Genomic DNA, 20355 nt, shown 5'->3' with positions numbered 1-20355 from the left:
AATCCTCTCGGTAATCCAACAGAAAGTTGTGCTCCCGTGTGTGTGTGTGTGTGTGTGTGTGGTAGAAGGGGATTGACTTCAGAAGGGAGCCGGGCTCTCCAAGGTCACGCTCTGGTGAGCAGCAGCACAGAGACCGGAGCCCCCCAGACGTGCTCTTGGGATCCTTCTGGAATGACCCAGGAGACTTTTTCTCCATGTTCTTTTGTTTTCCTTTTTTACAGCACAGACTCTTATTTTTTCACTTGGCAATATTTCTGGGAGATCTGTGCATTTCGGCGTGTTCCTTTTCAGAGTTGCCCGGCGTCTCCTCGTCCGATGGAAGCAGCCTCCTCATGATGGCCGGGAGAACGTCCTGGCTTTCACCGCGAGGAACCGGGCTAAACCGAAGGCTGTACAAACAAACGTCTCCTGAGGGGAGCTACTGAGCTTCAGAATGGAACTGCTGAGTCAGTGACTTGTAAAGTTAGGAACAGTTGGATTCCCGAGAAACAGGGCAGGGCTTAACGACCCTTGCAGATAGATTTGTCCCTTTCTGCAATGTGCCTTTCTAGAACAGCCCTTATGCACCAGGCACCTTGCTGGGTGCTGAGACGGAGCGGTGAGCCAGACAACTCGGCTGCAGCAGAGATGAGGCAGGGAGAGCTGAGGCCTGGGAAACATAAGGAGCAGTGGGCAAGGTAGGCATCAGCTCACCAGGACACGGAGCAATGGAGAGACTATTGACTGATTAGTTTCCAAACTTGCTCTGAGCTCCCTGGAAGCCAAGGGGAAGGGGAGCAATTCCTTTCTCAGATAAGTTAATGTAAATAATCGTCCACGGTCAGACCTACAGGCCAGTTCTAATTCTCTGATTTCTGCACAGGATAGGGGGATAAACTGGCTTGCTCCTTCAAAAATCTCCCTCCAGGTCTCAGGATCTGAGGTTGAGATAAATTGCAAACCTGGAGTTCCTGGGGGAAAGGTTAAGCCTTTTTATGATCCCTGTGCCTAAGCTCCAAAGGACATTAAAGCTGTCACCTGTCGAAATTTGCTTTTTAAAGGACCTTTTGGCAGTTCCTGGTCTGAGGGAGGGGGTGACAATGCCACCACCTTTCGGAAATCTCCCCCCTCATTTCAAATTCATGGGAGGAATCCCTTTGCGTGAGAAAATGAGGCCGGGCTCTCTATTGTCTGCTTTGTTTTCGTGCTCAGTACAATTATAAAGTGAATGCCCGGCCTGGCTGGGATTCAGGACTGCAATGCAGATCGCTGCTGGGTGCTGCGGACACGACTTGGGGTGTAACCCAGGAGGAGCCCCTGGAGAACCGGTCCTTCGGCACTGTGTTCAGCAATCTGCAGGATGGAGGAGGCCACTCACTCATTTGGGCCGACCCTTTTTACTGGGTACCTGCTGTGTGTCAGGTCCCAAGGTGGGTGCAGGGAAGGCACTGAACCCAACACACCTCCTGCTGGCCACAATCTAACACGGGAGTCACACCCTACTGGAAGAATGACTTAAGGACATTGCAAAGGAGATAAATCCTAGGAAGGAGAATGGGGTTGTCAGCCGGTTTCACGGGAGCCAACCTGCAGGGGGGAGGGGAAGCCAGGTGCGGGGAGGACTGAAAGATGGACCTAAGCTGGGCGGGCTGAGCCGGAGCCTGGGTCAGGCCCTGGAAGAGGAACGGAAGGTGTAGCCCTGGTGTCTGGGTATTCACTCCTGCCTTCTCCCACCACTCTGCAGGGCGGCTCAGGAATTCTTTCGAAAGCCCAGGCAGCAGACAAGGGCCCAGGCGTTCTGTGCATAGCGATTAGAGGGACAGGACCTGCCCAAGGGCCCTAAGGACGGGTTTTGTCAAGGGAGCAATCTGTCCCCTTGTATTTATCTCAAAACAGCAGACAGGCAGAGTCTGACCCCAGAGCCCATCCAGGAAGTAGAATCTAGGAAACAGAGAAGGCAGCCTTCGGTGATTCCAGGATTTGGGATCGATTCCAGGCTAAAGCATTTGCCTCATTTGGCAGTGGAGAAAGCCAGTGCCCAAAGAAGGGCACTCATTTGTCTGAGGGTTCAGCTTGGGTTAGTGGGAGGAAGAACAGAACCAGGCCGGGACCGGCTTTCCCTCACCACCTTAAGCCCCTGAGGAGTCTCACCTGAGCCTCGGCCCTTCCGGGAGCACTTTCTGCTGTGCCCGAGGGTGGGGGTGAGGCAAGAATGAGTCAGCTCATCTGCTAATGTCAGGTACACGCAGCCCGTTTTTAGGGAGCTCCAAGTGTGGGTGCATTTAAGTCAGTGCTACCTCATTTCATGAACGTCCCTGAATTTGAATGAACCAGAGGACTCCAAACAGCAGGGATGGGGGCAGCTGGCGGAGGGAGGATGCCACCTGCTTTAAAGGATGGAGACCATGATTAGTGGGTGCAGCTCTGGACTCCAAATTAAAAAGCACAAAGCAGAATTCCTGGGTTTGGTGTGCAGTGCAGGGCCGTTCTGATAACAACCATTACTGCTGTAGGCACGAAGGACAGGTTCCTGAGCCTCGGATAAGGGTCAATGAAACTCACAGACAGTAAGTGTGGGCAACAAGGATTGACTTTGCAAGCAAAGTACACTTCACAAGGAGGGTGCCAGCAAAGAACTCAGCTTAGCGTCTAAGGAAGACAGCTCAGAGCCTCTTCCCAGGGCCACATGCACCAGTACTCCCGCAGACTGGAGGGCCAGGTTTCAGAGAGGTCAGGGCCTGAGTTCAATTTGGACTGAAGTTCAATTCCAAAATAGCTACATTTTTAGAGGTGGGGAGAGAGTCTGCCCTGCCAGCTGCACTAGGCAGTGAGATGTTGTCAGGGAGATTCTCTCCTGAGGTCATCCAGGGCAGAGAGGTGTTACTGGCCAGGGCTCAGAGCTATTGCTGGGGGTTCTGGCCAGGGGTTCTCTGATGCAATGCATCATATTTCTCAAGATTAGCTTTAGGGGGGACCCTGCATTGTGGTGCAGCAGGTTAAGCCCCTACTTGGAACGCCTGCATTCCATGTGAGTGCCAGTTTGAATCCCAGCTGCTCCACTTCCCACCCAGCTCCCAGCTCCCAGCTCCAATCCAGGTCCCTGGTTTTGGCCCAGCCATTGTGGTCATCGGGGGAGTGAACTAGCAATGGCTTCCAACTCTGCTTCCTCTCTCTGTAACTGTGCCTTTGAAATAAATACATAAGTCCTAAAAAGAAAATAAAAAATAAAATAAAAATTTGCCTTAGCTGATGCATCTCCAGGCTTGGCCTGGGTTTGTCTTTATCTCATGCATGCAGGTATGCTATCTTTGCGCTAGATGCTTTCCAAAAGCTAGCTGCTTTTTTTTTTTTTATTTTTTATTTTTTTTTTTTATCTTTTATTTAATGAATATAAATTTCCAAAGTACGTCTCATGGGTTACAATGGCTTTCCCCCCTAGCTGCTTTTGTTTTAAAGATCTATTTATTTATTTGAAAGGCAGATTACACAAAGAGAGAGAGAGAGAGAGAGAGAGAGAGAGAGAGAGATCTACTATCAGCTGGTTCACTCCCCAAATGGCTACAATGCTGGGTGCTGACAGAAACCAGGAGCTTGGAATTCCATCTGGGTCTCCCATGTTGGTGGCAGGGGCCCAGGTACTTGGGCCATCCTCAGCTGCTTTCCCAGGTGCATTAGCAGGGAGCAGCACTGGAAGTGGAGCAGCTGGGATTGGAAAGAGCATCCCCATGGGATGCCATGGACATACTTCCCTCTCCCCCTTCACCTGTATAACCACTGCAGCCCCAGATCCCTGTTTGACCATCACTCTTCTTTTTAAGGTTTATTTTGTTTATTTGAAAGGCAGAGTTACAGAGAGAAAGGACAGAGAGATCTTCTATCCCCTGGTTCATTCTGCATATGGCTGCAATGGCCAGGATTAGACTAGCCTGAAGCCAGGAGCCTGGAACTCCATGAGGGTCTCCCAAGTAGGTGCAGGGGCCCCAGCACCTGGGCCATCCTCGGCTGCCCTCCCAGGCGCAGAGTGGCTGGATCAGAAGTGGAATGGCAGAAAATGAATCTGGCACGCCTGGGGGATGCCAGTGTTACGGGCAACATCTTAACCTGTTGTGGCACAACGCAGGACTCCTAGGGAACTTTTCTCGGGCCCTCTGGCCCAATTAGTCTTCCGCCTTCTAATTCTCACATTCAATACTGCTGTCATCTCCTGGGTCTTCGTGGGGTTAACGTGTGCTTCCCCTACGCAGCTGTCAACCCCACAGGGCAGGGGAGGACCGAGGCTGTCTTTGCTTTCTGCTACATCCTGTTCCTACTGTATCCTACCACGTGCCTGGTGTGTAGTCCACAGATTCAATAACTCAATACAGATCCACAGCCTTCTTCCCCCAAGGTGCCCCCTTCACTGATGGAAGCAAGGCAAGAGCTTCCAGGCAGGAGATAGGGAGGGTATGGTACCAGGACACGGCAGGTAGCGCCGGCTTCCCTACCTCCCAGCCAACACCCCAGGATTCCTCTGTGTGCAGGGGAGAGGGCTGATACCAGGAGCAGGGCCTCAGGACAGTTTCCCTTGCTCAGAAGATGGCCCGGTGCACCTCCCGGCCAGGAAGTGAGCCAGCTGTGTAGCAAGAGGAAGGCCTGCAGGCCCCTCAGGGTCAGGATCTCCAAGATCCATCCTGCTAGCCTCTGGGCACTTGCTGCGTGGCCTCAGGGGCTTTGCCATTCTTTCCCGGGCCTCCGTTTACACATCTGCAAAAACGAGGTTGGCAGCACCCGTGTGACACGAAACACTGCACGGTGCTCAGCGGCGAAAGTGCTAAGCACAGCTGATGTCTCTGAGGCTGGCCTGCATTGTGCTCCAGGTTCGTTCCCCGCAAGCTGGTTTTGGATTCTGCCTCAGTTTCCCCGTGCGTACAATGGAGGTGACATTCCTTCCTACCTCACAGGGCTGCTGCAAGAGTGAAAGTGTAACATCTGCAAAACGCCCGTCCACAGCGCCTGGAACACCTGTCGCCATTACTCTCTTGCTTATTTCATAATTAAGGCTACTGCAGGGCCTGACTCTGTGGCCTTGTCTAGTCAGATGCAAAGAAAATAGCTGAATGGCTCAGTTTCGGGTTCACAAAAGGAGAAAGGAAAGGAGTCTGGGTGTTCCTGCCGAAAACTGAAGGTGAGGAGCCCACTTTGCAAGTGAACGCGGCCCCTAATGACACTCGATTAAGGCCCAGTCCCTCACAATGGGCTGCTTTCACATACAGGAGCTGAGCAAATGCAGGCATCACCTCAATTATGATTCTAATTAGGCTGGGAGAGACGCGAGCGGGCTGGAACTGCAGAGCTGCACGCTTGGGGTGGGGGGCGTGGGGGCCAAGCCTCAGCCCTTCCCTGGCCCTCAGGGGCTTCCTCAGCTGGAAAGTGGGGCGTATTGCACTGGACACCTCCTGACCCACTGCTGGACTACACTTGCCAGAGACAAGCCAGGCCAGCCTGCCGGACGGGGTCCAACTGTGCACCTGCCGGGAGCCCAGGCAGCCAGGAGAGCAGCACTGGATATGCTCCATACCACTAACAATGCACACATTTCATTTAACTGGCATTTTTTGGAGGTTTTCATAAGCTTGGCACTGTTTGACATGCCTTACATGTGTCAACTCATATACTTTGTAAAGCAACCCTAGGTTGTAGGAAAAGTTATCTCCATTTTAAAGGCGAAGAAACTGAGGCACAGAAAGTTAATTTCATGTGTGTATAAAAGTACCTACCATATATTAAGTACTTTGATGAATCAGGTACCATGCTGAGCACGTCACAGGTGTTATTAAAACTTACAGGTGCTCTAAGAGCTGAAAAGAGGATGGTAAATTGAACACAACTATAATCTTGAACCACAACACAGGTATATGGTCATTAATGTCAATTTATTAGCACAAGGGAATCTGGGATGTGTATATGTGTAGGTAGTTTTTCTTTTTAATGTTAATTTTCAGAGTAAATTTTTGTTTGATGCAATGTCCAATATATAGAAGAGTCCCACGATTACTCTAAGAAAGTTGTATATTTTTTAAAAATGATTTATTTATTTGAAAGGCAGTGATACAGAGAGAGAGAATGAGAGAAAGAGGGAGAGAGATCTTCGACCCACTGGTTCACTCCCCAGATGGCCACAAGAGCTGGGGCTGAGCCAAGCTGAAGCCAGGGGCCAGACATTCCATGCGGGTCTCCCACAGGGGTGGCAGGGGCCATGCACTTGGGCCATGATTAGCAGCTTTTCCAGGGCATTGGCATGGAGCTGGATCAGAATTGGAGCAGCAGGGACTCGCCTTGGTGCTCCGATTTGTGATACCAGTGTCACTGCACCACCATGCCAGCCCCTAGGTGAGCACTGCTAAGTGCCCACCACAGAGCAGGTGCGCCATCTCCACCAAGGTCTGCCGTAGAAAGGACCCGTGTTGGATAATCCACTCCTCCTCTGGACCTCGACCTCCCTGTCTGAGGTGGGACCCCACGCTCCTTTCCTCATCACCAGGTGATGGGGAGGCTCACAGGCCAACTGTGATCCGGCAATGAGGGACACCGCCCGCTAGGGAGACATCAGGCAATCTCCTCTCTCCATTCCTGAACCTCCCCAAATTACAGGGCTGAACCCCTGCTCACTCAGACCCCCTACCTTTTCTTCCTAGGTTTGGGTGGTCTGCTATTCCCAGAAATACCCATCCAGCCATTGGCCTCTGAGCCAAACCTCCCAGGATCTCCTCTGGCAGCCTTGGCCAGGTAGCCAGCGCTGGCTCAGGGCACAGACGCTGTTCCTGCCGCCTTTGCCCCAGGCCTGGTCCCAGATCTCATCAGGAGCCCCCTGGTCCTGCACCCAGCGCCTGGAAGAGTCCCTGCTGGTCCTCTTCCAGGCGCCAGGCAGCGGGCTGTGCCCATTTCCCCTGGGGTCTCCTGAGACTTCCCCAGGCCCTCAGGCAGAAAGAGAGTCCCCAAGGACCTTGCACCATTGATTCATTCTCTTGCTGGCTGGCCTAGTAAGAGAGGCAGGAAGGAGTCTGAGTCTCAGCTCAGCGCTGCAGCCGGGGAGGCCAGAAACCTGTGTTACTCTCCTGTGGTTGGAGGAGCTGGAGACACACTTCGGAACAAACGGCAGAGATGCCATTGCACCCTGTGGGGTGGACTCCGCGGTGTGTGTGTGTTTAGGGGGACGCAATGGGACACTGAGATGGCTCTGAGTGGTCAGGCACAGCCTCTTGGAAGAGACTGGTGAGACACGGGGGAGATCTGGACAGAGCCTGCAGCGGGGCAACAGTGAGGGCCAGGCCCCGTGGCTAGGGCCAGCTGGGGGTCTGAGTGGGGGAGGCTGGGGTGAGGGGCGGGGGTGGGGTGGGGAGGAGATGCGGGAAAGGGAGGCAGGACCAGCTCATAAAGGTCCTGGTAGTCTGCATCCAGGGTGCAGGCACTCGTCAGTTCACTGAGCATCTACTGAGGCCTTGCCCTCAGTGCAACGTACAGAGACAGACAAAGCAGGTAGGTAGGCAAGGAAATACATGCGAATACCAGGAACTGGAACTAGAAAGGAGCGCTGCTTTCTAGTGGCTTCAGGGCTCCTTTGGAGGCAGGGCCAGGGGCTGGCCTTTGCTAACAGACTGGGCCTGGCTCCTCAGCAGGCGACAGGCTGGGGGGCTGCGAACCCAGGCCCCCAGGGACCTGCCCACGGTCTCCCTTCTCCCGGCGCCTCAAGATGGCTGACTAGGGCCGAGCGCGGCGAGAGAGGCTGGGAGGAAGCAAGATCCGAGGGTCCACAGCAGGGCGCCAGGCGCCAGTGGGCACTGCAGTTGGAAGGGGGCTTGAGCCCAGACTGGGCTGCTGTGTGACCCCAATGGGGGCCCCCTCCCTCTCTGGTCCCCGACTTGCAGACCCGGGTGCGTGCCCGCGAAGGGATGGGGGCACGGGGAAGGGCCTCCCACCGAAGTTATTGGGGATGCCTGGGGACCCCCTACCCTGGTCCCATTATCTCGGCGTGGGGGAAGCCTTCCTCGGTGGAGGGGGTGGGGGCGGAGGCGTGCCCAAGAGGAGGGGCGGAGGGGAGGCTCCCCGAGCCATTTCAAATTTCCCTCCTCCCCCGCGCCCGCGCCCCCTCCCGCGCCGGGCCGGACTCTGAGTGGCTGCGGCGGGGGCGCCCCCGGGCGGGGGCGGGGCGAGGGCCGGGCCGGGGTTACAAGGGAGGCGGCGCCGCCCCCCGGCACCCACTCCCGCCTCCCCGGCCGGCCCGCGCCGCTCCCTCTCCGCCGTCGCCGCGCCCGCGTGGACGCGCCGAGCGCCCCCCGACGGACGGATCGGACCGGCCCGCTGGCGGGAGGGCAAGCGGGCGGCCCCGTAGGGCCGGCAGCGCAGGGGTTAAGCCGCCCAAGTAAACGTAGCTCGGCGATCGACGCAGGAGATTCGCGAGCCCAGCGCCAACCGCGGCCGCCCGCCGGCCTCCCGCCCGCCGGCCAAGACCCGCGGCGCGCCCGCGGAGCCGCGCCCGAGCCCGCCGCCCGGCAGGTGAGCGCCCCGCGGCACCGGGGAGCCTCGCCGGGGCGGCGGCCCCGAGGCTGGTGGGGGAGGGGGCCGGCGGCGCTGGCTCTGCCCGCGGGGCGCCCTCGCCCGGGCACCTTTTGCCGAGGGCGCGGGCAGTGGAGAGACCGTGCTCGGGTGGGTGCAAGGGGTCGCCGAGGAAGAGCCCCCTGAGCCTCCTCCCTAGGGTAGCTTAGGAGCCGGGCGAGGAGCGGGGGGCGTGTGTCGGGCGTGGACGCCCCGGGTGCAGGGGACCTAGAAGGAGCCCGAGAAGTTTGTCCTGGGGGCGGGCGCGCGCGCCCCGGGGTGCAGCATGGAGGAGTCGCGCGTCCCCTTAGGGAAGTGGAGCGGGAAACTTTCGTGGGCAGCGGGGGTCCGTACCTGGGCTCGGCCTAGGGGCGTCTGCTTGCGAGGATCTTCGCGGAGGGAGTTCTGCCGAAGAGGTGGGCGTCCGTCTCTTCCGACTGGGACCCGGGCTCTGTCCGTGGTCGTAATGCAGCGCAGGGGTCGGAAGGAGGCGGCGGGGTCTGGTGCGGGCAGCAGGTGGGCTGCGGAGTGCTGTGAGCCTGGGCGGGAGCCGTAACTCTTCTCGGGGTCCTCTGAGACGTAGCCGCCCAGGGCGAGGCGTAGCCGGGCTGCCGAGACGCCCCGGGGAGGGGCTGCTCGCTCCGTGTGCGCACCTGGCCCGGGACCAGCCGGCTGGGGGCGGTCCCTCCCTGGCCTGCCACGCTGCTCGCCCTGGGGTCTCACTCTGCATTCTCAGCCCTCTTCCAGAGTGAGGCCGCCCCCACGTCCCAAACTCGCAAACCGAGGCCCCAAAGTATGCTTTCCTGCTCCGATGATAGTTAGAGGGCGCGGTTGTTGAGCACGACTTACGGAGGAAGTGGAGGCAAGGAGATGAGAGGGATCGACTTGGCGAGAAGGAGCGGCCCTTGGGCACTTTCTCCAGCCTGTGCCTGCAGCCCTGGCTCGCCGGCCTCTGCGCCCGAGTACCCCACCCCCAAGCTGAACGCGTCATGAATTAGAGGGAATTAAGGGAGGCGAGCTGTGAGGTGCCACCTGAGTTCTGCACGTTGTGGCTTTTGGTGCACTGGAGGCAGTTGTGGGGAGACAGCTCCTGCCGGGGGCCCTGCCCTTGCTCTGCCAGCCTGCACCAGCCCGGCTGCGGCTTCATGGTCTCTGGCTCATGGAAACCCCAGGGACCGATTTCTGTCTTCCAGAGAGCAGTGAGCGCTCAAATGTTGGCAATGCTGGCTTTATTAGCGAAGCGGGCTGCCTGCCTCCTGCATCCTAGGCTGCGCGCATGTGTTTAAACTCTGTTAGGTGGGAGTTGGCCCAGGAAGCCCAGGTGGTGTAGGGATGAAGGCAGCTCTGCTCTCTGATGTTGGGCCCCAGGATGGGGACTCTGGTGGCTGGCGTGGGCGAGCACGTGCTGGGTGTTAAGGTGCGAATTAACTTGGGAAGGTCAGCACAGAACGGGAGTGGAGGGAGGCACCTTCGCGTGCCCCTCCTCTTCCTGTCTTCACCACGAAGGCATTCTGTTCCTTTCTCGGCTATGAAAGCGTTTCCAAATCCTTGTCCATGATTTGGGACTTGGCAGGAGGGATTGCCTTTGTTCCCTTTTGAAAGGAGCCATTTTTTTTTATGGGTTGGGGCCATTTTTAACTCCGCCTTCCCTCCATGCTTGGGGCCAACGGTGAAGGTGTAATTGAGGAGCTAAGGAGAGCTTGTGCCTTTCCCCACTGGGCTGGAGAGGGCTGAGACAAAGGGGCCAGGGCCACTGGCCACATCCTTCTTAAAGGCTTAGTCATCACCTCTACCCCTGCAGACGCTGGGGGGAGGGGAGGGGTAGCTGAGCTGCAGGGGGCGGAGGGAGGGGCCAGAGAGGTAGGGCTGGAGAGGCTGCTTCCCCTCTTCCCTTCCTCCAGCCACGTGGGGCCTGTGGCCCAGAGGCGCCTGTCACCCCTCATTATTCCAGCCCCAGAGACCTGCTTCCACAGGGGACTTGGGCAAGTTCTTTGGGAAAACATGCCTTAGAGCAGTCCCTACCCTGACTGCCGCACCTCCAGGCTCCGACACCTTCTCCAGGTCCAGCTGAGATGGCCTGACTCGGGGAAGAAGCCAGCTCTTCCTGGGCCCTGCAGTGTGCGCGTTGCTCTCCCTCCTGCTAGCTCCTCAGGTGCAAGGACTCGGCTCAGGTACTTTTTGTTTTTTAAAGATTTATGGGCCTGGTGCTGTGGTGTAAGGCAGGATCAGCCCTCCTGCAAGACCACCATCCCATTGGAGTGAACCACAAAATGCAAGATCTCTATCTCCTACTCTCTCCCTCTGTAACTCTGCCTTTCAAGTAAAAAATTAATAAAACCAAACCAAATGGGTACCATAGCTGGAGCTGGCAGGAGCCAGGAGCCAGGAGCCAGGAACGTCACCCTGGTCACTTAATGGGTGGCAGGGACCCAAGCCCGTGGGCCATTTTCTGCTGCTTTCCCAGGTGGATTAGCAGGGAGCTGGATAGGAAGTTTGGCAGCTAGAACTTGCACCCACTCTAGGATATGGGATGCAGGCAGCAATCTGCCGTGTCACAATGCTGGCCCCTCAGGTACAACAGTTAAGTTGTTCCTTTAGATCAGGAATTCGGGTTGGAGTTCATCAGTAAAGAGGACAGGCAGGCTCATCTTCCCTCCTGGTGTTGATGTTGTCCCTGGTGCTTGAGCTCCAGACCCACGTGGTCCCGCACCTAGGTAGGGAGACGTTCCACGTCTCACCATTGTAGGGCAGGGTTGGTCCTCCCGGAAGGGAAAAGCCCAGTGCAGATGTTCAGGTGGGTCTTGCTCTGGGTGGAGACATCTATGAAGAGGGTATAAGGGATAGCATGGTTGCTAAGAGGATTAAATGGAATCCCAGCACCTTTGCAGTTAGCAAGCTTGTGCTGCTTATCCACAAAATTAGTTGGTAAGAGGCCCCAGCATTGTGAAAAATGCAACTGAGGCAGTGGACCAAAGGGGCCTGCGTGTTGCAATGAGATCTGGTTTGTGTTCCTGCACATTCCACTTACAAGGCAGTCCTGAGCCTCTGGACCCACTTAAATCCCTGGCCAATTCCAAGGGAAGTTGGGCTTTTATTGGGTTGATAACAGCTTCTTAAAAAATTTATTTGGGCTGGCGCTGACATGGAGACCTGGAGGAGGCTCCTGACTTCGGATCAGCTCAGCTCTGGCCATTGCAGCTATTTGGGGGAGTGAACCAGCGGATGGAAGACCTCTATCTTTTCCTCTCCCTGTAACTCTTTCAAATAAATAAAATAAAATTTTTAAGATTTATTTATTTGAAAGTCAGAGTTACAGAGAGGAGAGGCAGAAGTCTTCCATCCGATGGTTCACTCCCCAGATGGCCGCAACGACTGGAGCTGCGTCGATCTGAAGCCAGGAGCCGGGAGCTTCTTCTGGGTCTCCCACGTGGGTGCAGGGGCCCAAGGACATGGGCCATCTTCTACTGCTTTCCCAGGCCACAGCAGAGAGCTGGACTGGAAATAGAATGAATGCCCATATGGGATGCTGGTGCTTCAGGCCAGGGCTTTAACCCACTGCTGCAGCGCTGGCCCCCTGATAATAGATTTTAAAAGGAACACACTAAATGTTCGTTTCAATAGGAAACACCAATATTAGCAAGTAGTTAATTCCTTGTGGGAGAAACGTGATCCTAAGTTAGCAGAGGATAACTCAGTTCTTTGTGGGGAGGGAAACTGCAGTACTTCAACAAATGATATTCTCTCTGCTTCTGATACAAATACAAATCAAGTTTATGGACTGCGGAGGCACCTGTAACCTCATCTCAAGGTAATCACTGTTGGCCATTTGGGGCTAGAAATGGAGAGAAAGTAGAGGGACAGGCTGACCCTACACAGAGGCAGAGGCACGGGGCTGTGGACGCAGCGGGTCCAGCCCTCTTTAGGGGGCGTGACAGGTGTCTTGCCGGGCTGGCTGCCCTGCAGCAGTGGAAGAGGTGGATCTGCTGATGATCCAGCAGGTGCCTACGTCCCTTCACGCACAGATTAACTTCTTTCCTTCTCCATTCCTCCCTTGAAATGTTTACCACTTAGTCATTTATTTGAAAGATAGTTAGATCTTCTACCCACCGTATGCACTCCAAATGGCCGCAAAGGCCGGAGCTGGGCCGATCTGAAGCCAGGAGCTCCTTCCCTTCCAGGACTCAGATGTGGGCGGGAGGAACCCAATACTTTGGCCTTCCCAGACAAGGTTAGCAGGGAGCTGAGTGCAGAGTGCAGAGTAGCCAGGAACTCTGACAGCGGGCAGATTAGTGCCCTGCACCACAGCACACCCCCCCCTTCCTCCTGGGTGTCTTTAGTTCTGCCACCTAAGTTTCACAGCTTTTGCAAGTTTTGGGGGAGCCATGGCATTCCCCTGCCCTGAGGCTGACTGAGTCGGTGGGCAGGAGAAACAGTCTTGGAGGTTCTTGACCAAGAACAGCACAGGTGTGTCCCGGGCTGGGCACCGGGAGAGGGGTGTCCCTGTCTCTGAGGGAGTGATTTGGAGCATGTTTCCTGTCTGATCTTTTTTTATTAATTTGAAAGTCAGAATTAGAAGGAGACGTTGCTGGTTTATTCCCTAAATGGAAACAAATGCCAGGACTGGGCCAGGCTGAAGCCAGGAGCCAGGAGCTACTTCCCGATCTGTCAGTCCAAGCACTTGGGCCATCTTGCACTGCTTTCCCAGACACATCAGCAGGGCGCTGGGTCAGAAGTGGAGCAGCTCGGACTCGAACTGGCGCCCATACGGGATGCTAGCTCTGTAGACGTGGCTTACCCTGCTGTGCCACAGCACCAGCTCCCCCTTTGCTCTTTGGGAAAGTTTTATTAGTCAGATGGTGAGCTTTCCAGCCTGTGGGATTTATTTCTGGGTTATGTCTTAACTTCCAACCCCTCCACTATTAGTATCTTAATATTTTCACTTTTTTAAAAAAATTTTATTTGGAAGGCAGAGTAGCAAAGAAACAGGTCCACTGGTTCACTCCCTAAATGGGCTCAGTAGCCAGGGCAGGGCCAAAGCAAGGAGACAGGAACTCCAACCAGGTCTCCTACATGGGTGGCAGGAGCTGAAGCACTTGGGCCATCATGCTGCCTTCCCAGGCAGAAGCAGGGAAGCTGGGTCAGAAGTAGAGTACCACCCCTGGCATTGGGCAGAGAGACACCTCTTTGTGGTGTTGCTCTTCTATCAGCCAGGGGCAGAGCAGATGCACAGTCCTTTGTTCATCCTAGCTGGATGCCTGTGTTGGTGGCCGGAGCTGTTTCACGCTTAGGGCACAAAAAAAGCAAAGTAGCTGGTCCCAGAACCCACACTCTGCTAATAAGATGCCTGATTTGGGAGGGATGTTTTACACCTGCCTGTACCGCAATGCCAGCCCTCATTTTCACTTTTAAAGATTTATTTACAAATAGATTTTCCTTCCTCTGATTCACATATCAAATTGCCCACAAAGGCTGAGGCAGGGCCAGGCCAAAGCTAGGAGCTTGGAACTCCATCCAGGTCTCCCAGATGGGTGCAGAGGCCTAAGTGCTTGGAACACCTAGCTCTGCCACAGTCATACCAAGCATTGCCTGTGGGATGTAACAACTGTTGAAAGTAGGATGGGGACTTGAACTTGTCCTAGGGGGTCTCACATTTTGGAGGAAGTTCCCTAGAGCATCTGAAACATCCAAGGCTCTGCCTGGGGGATTCCAGTCTGTTCCCTCCTCTGATCTTGGCCTGGGCACCAGCCTGGGAGGGGTGTGGGTGCCCCTGCACCAGGCTGAGAAGGTGGTCCTGGCAGGAGACCTCCCCCTGCACTGAGGAAGCAGGCTTCTCCCTAAGACTTTCTGGAGTGCAGCAGCTTGGCTTCCTGTCCTAGTGCGCGCTTGGGCCGACGATGGTGCCGGAGCTCCTGGAGAAGGGGTGATGCCTTCCTGCTTGTCCCTTGCCAGCTCCTCCTGGCCACGTGGATGCGGGCTGGGTTGCACACAGCCACCACCACAGGCAGCACCCCGAGGGGCCTGCAGGGCAGGGGCAAGGCACCCACTAGGCTGGATGCCTCAACAGGCAGGGGCTATGGCAGGGGCTTTTCTGGGTTATCCTATATGGGATGCGTTGCACCTGGATTTAGAGAGCTCTGAGCACAGGGGTGTGGGAAAATCTTGTCCCGTGAACTCTGGGCAGCAGGATGCCTGAAGTGAGCAGTGCAGGTTTTGGTGGGCGGAGCTAGCTTCTGTTAGCACACTCTGCTTTTCCTGACCCCCTCCTTGCCCTACTGGCCGCTCTGGGAGGACTGCTCTCTGCCTGCCTTAATTCCTCAGCACCTGGCATGGATGCCCAGCAGAGCAGAGAGGCTGGGGGTGGATGGGGCCAGCTGCAGGCCCCTGCGGTGGGAAGAGGTTGGGGGGCTGCCCCCTACCCCCTGCAGTCTGCACACAGACCCAGGGAGCTAGTTGGCATGAACCAGCAAGAAAGCTGTACTTAGACCCCAGTGCTGTACGCTGGCTGGCCCAAGTCCTCTGTCTCCTCCTGTGTCCTGGGGTGTTTGGGTTGAGCTGGAAGCATAGTCAGGTGTGAAAATCTGCGTGAGCTAAGGCCAGCCTGCGAGGAGTGTCAAGTACTGTAGAAGACTTCACGCAGCCCCTTCTACCTCCCAGAGCTGGCTGGATGAGTCTTGGAGAAGACTCATTGAGTCTCTGCCATTGAGGTGGGCAGTACCTGGCCAGTTTTTGTTTTTAAAAAGATTTGCAAGGCACAGTGACAAAGGGAGAGACAGAGCTTCATCCGCTGGCTTATTCCTCAGATGACTGACAGCCAGGTCTGGCCAGGATCCAGGAGCTGCATGCAGGTCTCCCACGTACATGGGTACAGGGGCCCAGGCACTTGGGCCATCTGCTGCCTTTCCAGGCCCTGAGCAAGGGAGCTGGATCAGGAGTGAGTAGTGGGGATTTGAACTGATGCTCTGACGTGGGATGCCAGTGCCAGTGTCGGCTCCTTGCTTTGGATTGGCCCAGCTCTGACCATTGCACCTACTTGGAGTGAGCCAGCAGACAGACCTCTCTCTGCCTCTCTGTAACTCTGCCTTTCAAATAGAGAAATAAGCAAGCCTTGCGCAAGGTGGAGCTGGGCACCTTGGCATCACAGGGGTCTTGGCTTTCCTTGGGGAAATATTGGATGCCTGACTTACCACAGACAAATAATCAGGTGGATTAAACCCAAGTGGCCCAACACAAAGGAAGTTTCTTTTGGACAGGAGACTTAAGTGCGATTGTCCTGTAAAACCATCCTCAACAAGAGCTTGGGAGTCCTAAGGGAGTTTTCAGTTAGAGAATACAGGTGCAAGGGGGGCACCTAAACCAATGCCACTGCATTGTGCAGATTTCCCACCTCTAACAGGTGCCCCTCGCCCAGTGGTGCCTTTGGGCTGCAGGACTGCAGTGACTGTCAGTGTCCGTGCACAGAGGCTTTGGTGCGCTCTTTGGCTGGGGGATTTGCGTACTGGAATCATAAACAGCTTGGCAGTGCAGCAGATGAGGTCAAGGCTGCCCTGATGCTCAGATGGACTGCGTCGAAGGCATCCTTAGCTGCAGCAGTGGGAGGGAGGTGCAGAAGTGCAGGGGCCTTGGCTCTGGTGCAGAGGGCTCTGGGGGTGGGAAGTAGCTCCCAGAATTCTGCTTCTCCCCCTTCTGGAGTGGTCCTTAACTGCACTTTCTGGGGGTGTCGCCCCTCAATGGGGGCCTGGTTGCTTGCATTTCTAAATTTTCGATTTTAAACGTGAAGTGGCCATACCTGTTCAATCTTTCTGTATGCTCCTAGGTTTTATTCCTGTGAATCAATTGTACTTCAAGGGGTTGCTGGAAAAGGAGTGGAAAGTATAAAAGTTCTTGAACCCCTTGCATAGGTAACTCAAGTGTTTTCTGAAAACAAATACTTGTCTCATGTGTAATGGTATGCACACATTTTTGAGTGGTATATAAGCTTAAGTCGGTAATGTTTGGGCAGTTTGTGGTGCTATCAGCATCAAGGCTGCAAGGAATGTGTGCATGGCCAGTATTGTGCATTTGTGCAGTCCTCCCTGTGGCAAATTCTTTTGATAATTCTGATTATCATCCTGAGGCCTGGCTGTGAGCAGACAGCCACCATGCTGTGCGCGGTCCTGACCTGGAGGCACTGAGCGATTTCCCAGAATCCCTTGAGTCGTGGGGACCAAAGGGAGGCTTCCTGGTTGCTTTTCCAGAGGCAGAGCTCAGGACTGGGGCTGCAGAACCAGGGCCAAGCCGTTTCTAACCTGTGTTTCTGTTTCATCTTTTCTGGAGTTGAGTGGGGCTGTGCTCTGGGGAGCAGCAGCCTCTGGCTCTGGGAGGTGCCTGCTGCATGCAGTCCATCCTTGTCCTCCTGGGCTGACCGAGGTGAGGCCTCTTCCCTTCTGCACCGGCTGATGGGAGCCCAGCCGGGTCGGCCTCCATGTGGGGAGGGAGCTGCTGTGTTGCAGGGGCAGTGGGAACAGCCCCAGTGCAGGATGCAGGAGCTTGTCTCCCCGCAAGGCCGCAGGAGTGGCTCAGACAGGAGGTGGCAGTATCTTCCAATCTCCCTTTCTGACTCACCCTCAGGGTTGGACATAGCAAAGATGCCCATACTGGCCCCCTTCTCACTCACCCCCCACTGTGAGGTTTAATGAATGCAATTAATGCTTGTAAGGTGTTAGGAAATAGCTGCTGGAAGCCTTATTGCTGGCATGGGCTGGGGGGCAGGCCTGAGCCTCATCTCCTAATTGGGGGTGTCACTCCCCCTGCCCATCTGCCACATTGCATCTGAGCATGTCTGACCTGGTCCCCGCACTCTGCCCACCCGGGGTCACATGCTAGACCCCCCCCTCTGGGAAAGGGCCAAAGTTCACTCCTCTCTAGGGTAGGTTAGGCAGACACTTCCTGTGGAGGTAAACAGCCAGCCAGTGTGGTGTCTCCCTCCTGCCCCTGGGGTGCCTGATGCATTGTTGCTAACTTGTAGCTCTTGTCTGCTTGGTCTCTGGTGTAGGCGCTCAGGCACGTGCCCTGTGCTGCCTGGGCATGAGACCTGGCACAGCCACTTTACTGTGTGACTTAATTAGCACATCTGAGCTTGTGATGACCCGACCTGTCTGGGTGGAGGTGGGGAGGAAGCTAAAGGTGTCTGCCATGGAGTGCCTACAGAAGGGACTGGTAGATACTCTGTCACAGGAAACGGGCCTCTACCTCTGTCCTTGTCCTTGTCCTCCAGCCCTGAGCAGTCAGATTAGATAAAGCAGTTGGCCATGGTGGCCAGCAAGTGTCAGACCAAGGCCCAGGTAGATGGTGGGAAGTTTGTGGCTGTCATTACCAGTGCACGAAGCAAATGTCATTCTCCCTGCGTGGAGCCTGTAGTGAAATTCACGTTGAACTTGCTTGCATGTTGGCCAAGCATGGATGGGGTTGATTCTAGCTTCTCTGCCTCCATTTTCCCATCTGTTCAATGGGAGTTGGGTGTTGAAGAATTGAGTTAGCATAGGTAAGGCAAAGGATAGGAAGGGGAAGGAGGCCCAGGGTACTTCCTGGGCAGAGGCCCTGGAGACAATGCCCAGGCTTTTCAAGTGTGAGAAGGGAGGAGGCAGTGGTGGGGAGGGTGGGAGGCTCAGCTGAGCAGCACAGAGGCAGAAGCAGGAGCCTGTTTGGGAGCTGGTGTGTGGTCCACCCAGTTGTGGCAGAGGCGGCCCGAGGGCATGACAGGGAATCCTGCCGCAGGAAGGAAGGGGAGCACGTCCAGCCTGTTTCCCTCTGAGTCCTCATCCAGAGCCTGAGTCTGGCTCTAGGACAGGGGGGGTTTCCTGCAAGGTGAGATCTGACTATAGGTAGGTCCCCTGTGGGGTGCTGCTGTGTCCTGTGGGCAACCCTGGGAGGTTAATCATTGTCAGCTCCTGGCCTCAGGTTCCACCAGGCCTGGCTAGCAGGGCACATTCTTGACTTAGGGCACTGGGCACTGGGTCCCAGCATCCTCTGAGAAGCCACCCTGGCTCCCAGATGGGAGCAAAGGAAGCTCCTGGCTGTGAGCTCCCCATGTCCCCATGTCCCCATGTCCCCCGCCCCTCCCCCAGGCTCCCAGAGGCGGGGCGCCCCTGGAGGATGACAGGCCTCCCAGGTTATTGGGTCCAGGCATTTGGCCTAAGGCGAATGCTTGCCATTATGATTCTGAGCTGCCCTGCAGCAGCTTCCCTGGGATAGGGCACTGGCTCTGGGTCAGCCCCAGGTCAGCCCAGCCTGTCCATCCAGGTCAGCTTGGCCAGAGCAGATCCGGCCGGGCCAGGCTTGTCCTTGTCCTGTGTATGGGGGTGGGGAGGAAGGGATTCCTTCTTGTGAGAAAGCCAGGGGTCCAGGAGCTGGGGCCCATGCGCTATGCATAGAGGTACACATGGGTGCATAGCCGGTGCTGCCTAGAGAGTTAGGCATTGAAGTGTAGCCCTTCTAAGTGGCCTAAGGGTCCCGGTGATGCCAATGGATTTGGTCCGAGGGCACTGGCTCCTGGACTAGCAGAGCTGATACCGGAAATGGGCAAACATTGAGGGTGGAATTGGGACTCTACGCAATGAATTGCGAGTCCACCTCGTGGGGCGCTACGGGCCTTTTCTGGCTGGGCACACAGCGCCCCCTGGTGGGAACGGCACAGTGCCGGGGACCCCAGGTGTGGCTTCTCGAAGGTACTCTGGGAGGAGAGAAGGGGCGCATGAATCCACGAGACGCGGGCTTGGAGCCATAGAAGGAAGCTGTTCCTGGCAGGGTCCCGGGACAAGAAGGTATGGTGCAGGCAACCTCCTGGGCTGTGGGAGGGAAGCTGCGATGGGAGTCTGACCCTCGCCCTCTACATGTCACTTGTGCCAACCCAAGATGGGCAAAAATCCATGGCCAGTGACACCTGGCACTTAGCGCTCCTGCCCTGAGACTTGGTGTGGTCTATAGAATTCTGGGTTTCACCCGGGTACACAGTATCTGGTCTGTGGGTCACCTTGAGAAAGGTATAGGCTTTTGCAGCCAGCACATCTGTAAATGCAGGCAGCTCACCAGGCCAAAGGGTCGCGCCACCCTCCCGCCCCACTTAGTGAGGACCTGGTCCTGTGCCTTGGGTGATTGACCCAGTGATGTTGGTGGCCATGGCGAGGCCAGTTTCCAGAAGTGGGGGGACGACTGCGGCCCTTCCTATTAACTGCACCCCAGCCCTCCCTCCCTCCCGCCTCCTCCATGCTCCCCTCCTTGGGAACTTGGGACTCCGAGCCCCAGCTGGTGAGGGAGGAGGGGAGTGAGTGACAGGCCAGCAGACCAATGGACCCCTGAGGATGGGGTGGGGCGGGGCTTGTGCTGCCATGGAGAGGAGAGAAGCTGTTCTGTGGGGGAGGAGGGGGCGGGTGGGAAGAGGACCTGGAGATTGAGGGGAAGGGAGAGAGCAAACAAAGGGGTCAGGAGGGAAAATAATGCACCGGCTTCCTGAGGCCCTGCAGAGGCCGGCCAGGGAGAGGCGGCCAGGCTCCGAGGGGACCAAGACGGACTGCAGGCAGGCCGGGGCAGGCAGGGCCTAAATGGCATTGTTTGAAGGGGCCGGCTAATTGCACAGAGCAGCCTGAGCCTCAGACCCAAGCTCCGGCCCCCTCCTCTGTCCTGGTGTCCGGGGTCCTGGTGTCTGAGCCTTCAGGCAGGCAGGCTGGCCGGCCACATGGAGGATGCAAGCCCTGAGCCTCCGAGTTTGGTGAGGGGGCAGGCTCTGGGGGGCAGTTTGGGTGGGCCTAGGGGCAGGAGCTAAACCCTGAG

The 20355-nt window shown here is 56.2% G+C and overlaps 1 protein-coding gene and 1 non-coding gene across 11 annotated transcripts in view; both read left to right on the top strand.

Moving 5' to 3' along the window:
- The first annotated feature begins 8099 nt into the window (after positions 1–8099).
- Positions 8100–20355, top strand: part of DNMT3B (DNA methyltransferase 3 beta) — a 31533-nt gene continuing 19277 nt past the window's right edge. For 2 of the 10 annotated variants that reach the window (XM_070051932.1, XM_070051931.1), the window contains exon 1: positions 8101–8511. The gene's annotated coding sequence lies outside the window, so the exon portion shown is untranslated. Of the gene's footprint in view, positions 8512–10592; positions 10722–20355 lie in introns of all 10 variants that reach the window. The other 8 variants (XM_070051929.1, XM_008256121.4, XM_070051933.1 and 5 more) reach the window with 6 other exon arrangements.
- Positions 13704–13847, top strand: LOC127491234 (small nucleolar RNA SNORA48). Its single transcript, XR_007919822.2, has one exon. It is a non-coding gene; the product is annotated as a small nucleolar RNA SNORA48 (small nucleolar RNA).

The sequence above is a fragment of the Oryctolagus cuniculus genome, chromosome 11, assembly GCF_964237555.1.
Source record: "Oryctolagus cuniculus chromosome 11, mOryCun1.1, whole genome shotgun sequence".
Lineage (NCBI taxonomy): Eukaryota > Metazoa > Chordata > Mammalia > Lagomorpha > Leporidae > Oryctolagus > Oryctolagus cuniculus.
This window is presented reverse-complemented; position numbering and strand designations above follow the sequence as displayed.